Raw genomic sequence first — 10,347 nt, forward strand, 5'->3', positions numbered from 1 at the left:
AGAGTTTGCATGACTCTATTGTGAGGGGGTTGGTGGTAGGGAGTGGGGGAGTCCCCAAATTTTCTTTTTGCTGCATCACTGTGGTGAAATGACTGGGACAGAGTGCACAGTGTTCTCTTTGCTTATGTCTCCCTCTCTCCCTCTCACCTGTTGCCAGAGCCCAGGCCTTACCCTCTCCTCACTGCCTGTCTCCTATTTCCTTGGCCCTTCTCTAGATTCCTGTCCTGAATGTCCTTGGTGGATGTGGCCCTGAATGGTGACTGCCTAGTGCAGGATGGTGAAACCCAAACCAAATTTTCTCTTCCCAGCCAATGGGATCTGCTATTCTGAGTCTGTGAACAGTCAGCTTAAAAAAATTCTCCAGTGGCTCCCAGTTGTTTTTAGGACAAAGGCCCAGATGCTTCCCAGAACCTACAAAGTCCTGGGGGTCCTACCTACTCCTCTTTCCTCAAAGTGTGCTTTGGACTTCTGCACCCTCAGTTCTCCAGCTGCACTGAGTGCCTTTCAGTTCCTTGAATGCTTGCATCAGGCCTCACACACCAGGCCTTTGTCCATGCTGTTCCTTCTGCCTCGGTTGCTTTTCCCTTCCCAAGTTGACTCCTACACCGTCTTCAGATCTCGATGCCAGTCTCCCTTCTGCAAGAACCTTTCTGGGCTCCTGCTATCGCATGTGCTTGGAGTACTGCCTCCTTTCCCTCTTGCAAATTTACAACCGTACCTTGAGCACTGATGTCTGTTTGCACCATAGATTTTAAGCCTTTTAAGCCTTAAACTTGCTTGTTTTTCCCCCTCGTATTGCTCCACTAAGTGCAGCATGGTGCTTGGCACATTGTAGGTGCTGAGTAAATATTTGCAGAATAAATGATTAAACCAACACACATAGTAACCTTTGTTCTGTGCTTGATCTTCTGGTCAAATTTTTGCAAGCAGTAGAACCCTTCCAGAAATGACAGAGAAGAAATGCAGTTGTGATGTGAAGTTAGGGCATGCAGAATTCTACCTATTGTACTTTGCATTCTCAAAAGGAGCCTTGGAAGGGGCGGCAAGGGTGGCAGTTCAGAGACAGACTGCCTGGGCTCGCGTTCTGATTTGCAGAAGGTAGTCAGCAACTCTCTCTGTGACCTTGGACAACGTACTGAACTGCATCTCTGTAAAATGGGGGGAATAATCATTCTACTTCATAGGATTGTTACATACTGTAAGTGTTGACATATGCACAACCCTGAGTCCTGAGCTTGGCTCACAATAAGGGCTCTGAGTTTGCTATTGTTATTGTTGTTATTGATTATTATGGTTGTTTTTGGTGTTATTGTTATTAGAAAGACTCCACTTTGTCAGGCTGCTCTCTCTCCATCCTATTGCCCTCTCCAGGTGGCTATACAGAGTCAGCCCTTGTGCTGCTCATTTACAAATAGCTGCTTGGTGTCTCCCCTCATCTCCACTCCTCTGGATTCCAGAACTTCCCACACAGTAGCCCAACCCTGGACAGTGACGGTGACCCATGGAGAATGCATCATGCCTGTCAGGGTCCTGTTGGTTCAGCGGCTGGGGAGGCAGCACCCTGCTGGGAGCGGTCACTTCCCACGAAGATGGATGGCTTTCTCTGTCCCGGCGACACTCTAACTGCCAGAGGTGGGGGAACCTGCTGTGGGAGGAAAGGGGCGGTTTGTATTAAGTGGCCGCTAGGCCCAGTGGGGAAGTATGAGGGGAGCATGGAGGTTTATTTCACTGGTTCAATAACACCAGCCTTGCAGACTGACAAGACTTCTCCCCTCGGAGGGCTAACTGCTCAGCTGCCCACGTGTTTCCTTGCACACTGGTAAAGCCCAGGGGTTACTGGCATGCATTTTGGAATCAGCTGGCTTGTGAATAAGTCCTTGCTTTGCCGTTTCCTTGGCTGCTAAATTTGGACCTACTATTTAACTTCCCTTTGGTCTCTGTTTCTTTATGAAATAATAATATCCACCTTATTAAGTTATGCTGTGAAGTCTGAGAGACCTGCACGTGAAGCTGTAAGAGAGGCTGGAGAGCAGGGGCGCCAAATGTGTTCAGTAATGGGTCAGCGGATAAATCTTTTGGGCTCTGTGGCCCATAAGATCTCTGTTGCCGATACTCAACTCTGCCAGTGTAGCCCCAAAGCAGCCGTAGACAATAGATACATAATCAGGCATGGTTGTGTTCTAATAAAACTTTATCTAAAAAGCAGTCAACAGTGAGATTTTGCCTATGTGCTGTAGTTTGTAAGCCCTGGACTAAAGCCTAGTCCTCAAGAGCAGGGGCCATGGATCCCAGCTGCGCCTGGGTTTAGATCCCAGCTCTGACACTCGCAAGCTGTGTGACCTTTCTTCACCTGTTGGCAGTTGTAAGAATTTTGTGAGTCACACATTGATAGGCCAAGGACTTGCAACAGTGTCTAGGAAACGTTAAACACAAGCAAAGTGTTTGCTCTCATTTTCATCATTACAGAGTGAGTATAAAACACGGTCCTGGGCTGGGCTTGGTGGCTCATGCCTATAATCCCAGCATTTTGGGAGGCTGAGGAGGGCAGATCACGAGGTCAGGAGATCGAGACCATCCTGGCTAACACGGTGAAACCCCATCTCTACTAAAAATACAAAAAATTAGCCAGGTGTGGTCACAGGCGCCTGTAATCCCAGCTACTGGGGAGGCTGAGGCAGGAGAATGGTGTGAACCTGGGAGGCGGAGCTTGCAGTGAGCCGAGGTTGCGCCATTGCACTCCAGCCTGGGAAACAGAGCGAGATTCTGTCTCAAAACAAAACAAAACAAAACAAAACAAAACAAAACACCAAAAAACATGGCCCCTGCCCCGCATACCTCTTAGTGTTTTTCCAAAAGGGCTTATTCTGCAGGTCTCTGATCGGACATACTTCTATTTGGCTAAAAATAAAAAAATAAAAAAACGGAGAGAAGAGATGAGTGAGGTGGCTTGTGCCCAGCTACTCAGGAAGGAGGCTCAGATGGGGGTGTTGCTTGAGTGCAGGAGTTTGAGGCTGCAGTGAACTATGATCACCCCACTGCACCCCATCTTGGGTGACAGAGTGAGATGCTATTGCTAAAAAAAAAAAAAAAAAAGGTGCTCAGGAAATATGTGTGGAATGAGTGTATGATGCTTAAAGAATTGGCACACAAAGACAGTCAGATAGCTTAATGGTGAAGAGAGGTGCTCTGCAGCCAGCCAACCGGGGGTTGAATCCTAGCACTGTTCTTTTTTATCAGGTTGGTGCAAAAGTAACTGTGGTTTTTGCCATTAAAAGTAATGGCAAATAGCTGTGTGATTTCCCTTGTCTAGCTGCTTTGAACATCTGTTTTCTTCACAATGTCAATAGATTATTGGGAGGACTATGGGGGATAATGTCTTAAAGTGATGATGAACTCATCATCATCAATCACTGATGATGATGGTGATGGTGGTGATGAAGAAAGAGGACGCCTTGCACTTGGCAAAATTTATTCTTAGTCACCCATCATTGGCTGCCAGAATACTGGGACCTGTGTTGAAGCATCATTTTTGGCACAACCATCCCTGCTAAGACATGGGAGGAGTTTCCCTGGAACATCTAGATGGAGGCTGGGGACCACACTCAAGGAGAACAGGCCTGTGAATGAGAAGATCTGGCTCTCTTTTTAGGCACAACAAACACCCATTCCTCTATGTCCCTGGGCAAGTCCATCCCTACCCTTTGTCAGAGTCTGCACGTTCCTCTTCCTAAACCAAGTGGGTGGATACAAGGGAAAGGAACTCAGATTCAATGAATCCTACATGTGGAGGCTGTTAATGTAGATCTCCCTAAAAAATCACTATACTTTTGCTCCTTCAAATCACTCTTTCAAGAACTTTCAAGTTTGTTAAGTCTTAACTTTTACCATTGGTGCCTAGTACTGCGCCCAGCACATCGAAGGCAATTGAGTATATTTTCTACCAAATAAATCATAAAACAACAGCTAACAGTGAATTAAGATTTAGTTTAAGGGATTTTGTCAAGAGTCAGATTCTCCTCTCTGAGATGAAGATGAACATGCAGGAGGTTTTAGGAAGACGTAGAGAGTCAGTAGCAGGGGAAGTAACAGAAAGGAAGCAGGAGTGGGAAAAGGGAGAAGCCAGGTTTACAGTCTGAACAAGGGCCTCAGTCAACCCCACGGGGAGCTCTAAAGCCAGATAAACTTCCCCCAGTTAGCGTAAGGGATGCAGCTGTCCTGGGAAGATGGGGGATACTCGGATGAGGTAGCTCTCTTTGCAGCTATGGCAATTTCCAAAGAAGACTGACAGCCGAGGAGTAGCAGGTGGCAGCGCCCCTATGAGGTGAGAGAACAGGTCCCTCACTCCCAAAGGGAGAGGCTGGGTAGCATATTACAGTATCCACTACAACTATGTTATCCCTGTTTGCAGATGAGGAAATTGAGGTGCAGAGACATGATATAAATTGCTCAAGAGCTCAGCATTAGTAAGAAGACTGCTAAAATTCCAATCCAAGTCCGTTGGGCTCCAGATCAACTTGGTTCTTGTTATACTCAGAACTTGCCAAAAGATACACTGAAGGGGGCATATTTACCCAACTCTTCTAGACAATGGAGGCAGCAGCAGGGTGGGTTGGCACAGAAAGCAATGGAGGGGAAAGGAAACAGCTCAAGAAACACATCAGTCCAGAGCAGATATTTTAGTGAATAAGAATTGCTCCTGCCATTAAAATAATTAGCTGGTTAGAAAGGGTCAGCCCCCAGGGGAATGAGAATGCCATCATTTACCTCTTCCTCTGAGACAGCCATCCTTTGCTTCCTTCAAAGAGTAAATTCAGAGGGAGTCCTGGTTAGGAATCTTGGTTCTGGGGTTCAAGATAACTGGCTGTGAAGTTTCGTGTCTCCCCTTTCTAGCTATATGGGCGGATTATTGACTCTGATTTTCTACCTCCTTATCAATTAAACGAGGGTATTAACAGTATTTACCTATGGCTGTTCTTGGAACTAAGTGAGACAAACCTTTTTTTTTTTTTTTTTTTTCTGACAGCGTCTTGCTTTGTAGCCCAGGCTGGAGTGCAGTGGCGTGATCTTGGCTCACTGAAACGTCTGCCTCTCGGGTTCAAGAGAGTTTCCTGCCTCAGCCTCCTGAGTAGCTGTGATTACAGATGTGCATCACCATGCCCAGCTAATTTTTGTATTTTTAGTACAGACAGGGTTTTGCCATATTGGCCATGTGGTTCTTGAACTGATCTGCCTGCCTCGGCCTCCCAAAGTGTGGGGAGTACAGGTTTGAGCCACTGGGCCCGTCCATGAGGTAAAATCTTTAAAGGGCCTGTCATCTTAGTAGGTGCTAAGTACAGGTTACCACTAGACTTTATAACTTCAAATTCTGTACGTGGACCTGTTCTTTTCGTGTCTTCTGAGTACAGTCTCCTGAAGATTGTTCTGACCAAACCTTTCCGTGGGGAAAACAGAGCTGTCATTGCTTTAAGGGATTTGTAGGGGGTTTTGGTTTCAACAAGATTTATAGAGAGAGGTGGCATTGTCCTATGGATCAGAAAGATTAAACAGCAAACCTGTTATTTTTCTGTGTACACTTTCAGGACAATCATTTCAATTTATCTTTTAAAAGACGCTAAGTGACAGCGATGCCTCATTTGAAATCAGAAAAAATGAACTTTCATTCAACACAACCATATGCTTTCTTTGAAGGCTTGAATGGTTAGGGAATATTTGACATTAAATTCAGCAGTTTCCCACGCATCAAACATGGTTTTTGCATAATTATTGACTGGCATATGGTGTCTGAGCTTACCTTAGACCCCAACTCCGGGAAGTGTAGATGCCTGCTGAAGATACTAACTGATCAATCATTCAAATTACAGTCAGTTCATTTCACTTCCCTTTAGACCCACCCGCGCTCACTGAAGACCTCTATGTATGAAGGAAGGGGAAGAGAGAGGGAAGGAATAAGGAAAGAGGAAATAGGACTGGAGAGAAGGAAAAAAAAGAAAAAGAAAAAGGCAGAAGAAAGCTGAGTCCATGTTTCATGGACAGACAAGGTTTCGTCTGGAGTCATCTTTTCTTAGCTATGGGATCCTAAACACATTACTTAATTCTTCCAAACCTCAGTTCCTCTCGTCTATAAAAAATGAAAACAAAATACCTATTTTAGAGAATTTTAAAGTCGTAAATGTATGAGACATGTGATACAAGTGTGATACTCAATACAGAGCAGGTGCTCAGCAATTTTTCCACCTTCTTTAGAATCATTAAAAAAAATATTAGCACTGCTTTTTTAAAACAGATGATCACTCAAGGACAATCTCTTTGTACAGGACCAGCTGCATCATCTGTAGGACCTGGTGCCAAAGGAAAATATGGGTCCCTTGTTCTAGAAAACTAGGTTCAGATATTGCACATGTTAAATGCAGATGCAGGACACGAAATGGTGGAGGAGATGCCCATGACACGTCTCCTCTGCTCGTTGTCCCGTCAGACTTCACATGCAACAAAAAGATACAATTATTAAGTATTTTAAGACAGTGACAGGAGAGCATCAGACCAACGGAGAAGCCCCTCGGTGTGCAGGCTCTGGGTGACTGCGCAGGTTACAGGCTATGAAGCTGGCCCTGTCTCCATAACACAATCGAGGTGCAAATCTCCTGAACAGGCTGGCCTGGGGGAGTTTTTCCCTGATGTCCTAGTGCTTTCTTGCTGCCTTGGAAACCAACCTTTGATTTCTGCAATCCAGGAGATGATGCCATCTTTGATCTCCAATCCCCTGCAGGCACCTGTAGTCATTCTGCCCTCACGAGCTCTCTGGGAAGTGGTCACAATTATTATCCCCAACCCACAGAGGGAGAAAATGAGGCAGAAAGCAGTGGCAGGACTTGCCCCAAATCACATGGTTATTGGGCACTTGACTTGAGATTTGAACCTAGATCTCTTTGGTACCAACCTCTGGGTAACTGCCCCTATTTCAATGGACCACAGATGTTCCCAAACCCACACACACCTGCACTCATGTGGACATGTCCAGTCCCCACATCTCCACCAGGCCTCCTCTAATCTAACTCTGAACTTTTCAAAGACAATAAGTCTGAAGAGTGATACATTCAGTCAACTCCAAAAATAAAACGGATGCCGGTGGATCCATCTATGAATGACACAACATATTGGCTGGTTTCACTGTTAATTAATGCAGAGAGGAATCATTAAAGCAGATCAAATTCATTTAAAAACAGTTCAGCTCTGCCCTGCTCGCCTCTCCTCCCCATTGTGAGGGCCGTGTGGATGGCTGGGGGGAGGGAGGGAAAAGGGAACAGATACAGCGATTTAATTTTTCAAGTAACACTGTTCAAATAAAAATACATTTGTTCGAATGAGATTGCCCTGAAACAGCGTTTGCATTGATGGCTCTGAGAGTAATTCTATTAAGCCGGAGCATATTTTTCATCGGGAGGCAGAAAAAGAGGGTGAGAGAGTGGGGGAGAGAAACAAGGACTGGAGGCTGAATGTAACCTTACAGAGCTGCAAAAATCAAACACTTTAACCCATTTTATCTCAAGGTTCTCCACTAAAGTTATCAACCATTCTATCTCCTGCCTTGGCATTCAGAGGGTTTTGCCTCATCTCAGACATGCTAGACCTCTGGGGTTCAGCCAGGCAGGCTGCCACATCTGCGAATATATACCCAGTATCTGCTGGGGACAGGAAAGTTGAGAATCAAACAGGCTGTGAGGAGTTTTTGTCTTCATTGCTCTTGGAGAGAAAAACAGCTCGAGAAAGGACTGTGTGTGTGTGTGTGTGTGTGTGTGTGTGTGTGTGTGTAGATGCATGCGCGCACACACACACATACACACATGCACAAACACATATACACTATGCACACACACGCACACCACATATATATAGTATATATACACGTAAATACATATATACATATACATACACATGATCATATATGCACATAATTTGCATATATTAAAAATTACCTTTGCATGAGTATATATGCATACCTTCTCCATTCATAGGCACATACATAAACATATACATACAAAATACATACGTACCTATGCATGCAAGGTGCATATACACACATGCATACGTTGTCATAATCACCTTTGGGTGAAACTCGGCATGTACATGCATGTGCACATACACATATATATATACACAACACACATACACATATGCATATTATGCAATACACATTTACACACACATATGTAATATATATTCACTTTTGGATGGCATTGTATGTATATATACCCACACATATACACATTCTAACGTACGTTTGTCGGAAGTTTGAAATCGTCAATGAGTGCAAAATAAATTCCACCATGATTTCTGGAGTGTCGCCATATTCAGGACACTGTGCTGAATGCCTTACAAACGTGAGCCCACTGGGTCCTCACACTCACCATCAGATACTGTTATCCCCATTTTACAGAAGAGGAAGCTGAGACTCACGGAGGGGAAATGATTTTCCTAAAGTAAATGATGGAGCAGGGGCTGTAACCCAGGCCTGTTTCAAACTTAAAACTCGGGTTCTTAATCGATTTCATGTTTCTAAATCCGTTTACAAATTCCCAGGAAATCTTGGATGAAATCACAGTTTGCCTATTTTATCAGCTTTTCCATCTATGCAATCGAATGAATGATTCCTGACCCATTCCGGAGTCAAGAAGTCTGAGAATGAGCTTGGCAGCCAGCGACAATCAACCTTTGATTTCTGCAATGCAGGAGATGATGCCATCTTAAATGCATAGAGTGAAAATGAAACTTATTGAAGTCCTAGCACGATGATATTACAGCGATTCATGCAGGCCCTCTCTGCATGGCCTTCTCTGTAGACGTGGGTAGGATACTGATTTCTCCTCCCAGGAACGAACAGTGCCCTTTCCTTTTGATGCCAGAGAATCCTTTAAACGTTCCCACCATTCTTTCCCCAGAGCCCTTATCACCTTCTAACATATATTTTTTTTCCTTAGTTTTCTTGAGAATCTCTGTCTCCTTGCTAAAATATAACCACCTGGCATCGCCTTCTAACATATTATATGTTTTATTTATTTGTTTTTTGGTAATTAATCTCCTTAAGGATTCGTTAAGGAAATCATTAATGAGTCATTAATACATTTCCTTAAGGAGTCTCTCCCTGATAGAATATAACCACCTGCAAGGCAAGGAAATTTGTCTGTTTCGTTCACTGATGTGTCTCAAGATCTTAGGCCAGTACGAGCACACGGGAGGCCCATAGTAAATATTGGCTGATCTGTCACAATACTCTCTCTCTCTCTATGTATCTCTCTCCTCAACAAGAACATAAAGTTGGCAAATCCGGGGTCTCTGTCTTCTTCCTGTTTGTACTCTTAGTTCTCTATGTTGACTGGCCTGTAGGAGGCATCCAATAGAAACGTGTTGCATAATAGCAATAATTATCTCTTCCTTTATGGAAATCTAAGTATGTAGCAGGTCTTATTTATTTATTTTATTTTTATTTTACTTTAAGTTCTGGGATACGTGTGCTGAACGTGCAGGTTTGTTACATAGGTATACATGTGCCATGGTGGTTTGCTGCACCTATCAACCCATCATCTATGTTTTAAGCTCCTCATGCATTAGGTATTTGTTCTAACGCTCTCCTTCCCCTTGCCTCCTACCCCCCGAACTGCCCCAGCGTGTGATGTTCCCCTCTCTGTGTCCATGTGATCTCATTGTTCGACTCTCACTTATGAGTGAGAATATGCATGAGGTGTTTGGTTTTCTGTTCCTGTGTTAGTTTGCCGAGGATGATGGCTTCCAGCTTCACTCATGTCCTTGCAAAGGAACTCATTCTTTTTTATAGCTGCATAGTATTCCATGGTGTATATGGTGGCAGACCTTATTTTAAGTACTTCATGTGCAGTGTATCATTTGGTCCTCACAACAACACTATGTGGGAGATATATCAGTATGTCCATTTTACAGATGAAGAAACTGAGGTACAGAGAGACAAAATGTCCCACCCAAGTCTACAGAGAAGGTCATGTGCATAGGGCCTGGATGAATCACTATAATATCATTGTGCTAGCACCTCAATACATTTTCATTTTCACTCTTTTAAAAATTGTCTGAAATGAGATACATAAAATAGGAAGTCAACACCTTTCTCGGTGGTGAACTGTCTGTGCAACACTTGTTTGCAGATGTGTCACTGCATGTTTTCCATTCTGGTCCAATATAGATTTGTCTCAGGTTGGCCACCTAATACATACAGGTGTGATTCAGGTTCCTTCAGCAGGGCTGTAGTGACGTTGTGACAGTTGAACCAGGAATTGGAGGCAATTAATGCCATATATCAGACTCAATGTCAGAAGCTTCTTG

This window comes from Theropithecus gelada, chromosome 11 (genome assembly GCF_003255815.1).
Source record: "Theropithecus gelada isolate Dixy chromosome 11, Tgel_1.0, whole genome shotgun sequence".
Lineage (NCBI taxonomy): Eukaryota > Metazoa > Chordata > Mammalia > Primates > Cercopithecidae > Theropithecus > Theropithecus gelada.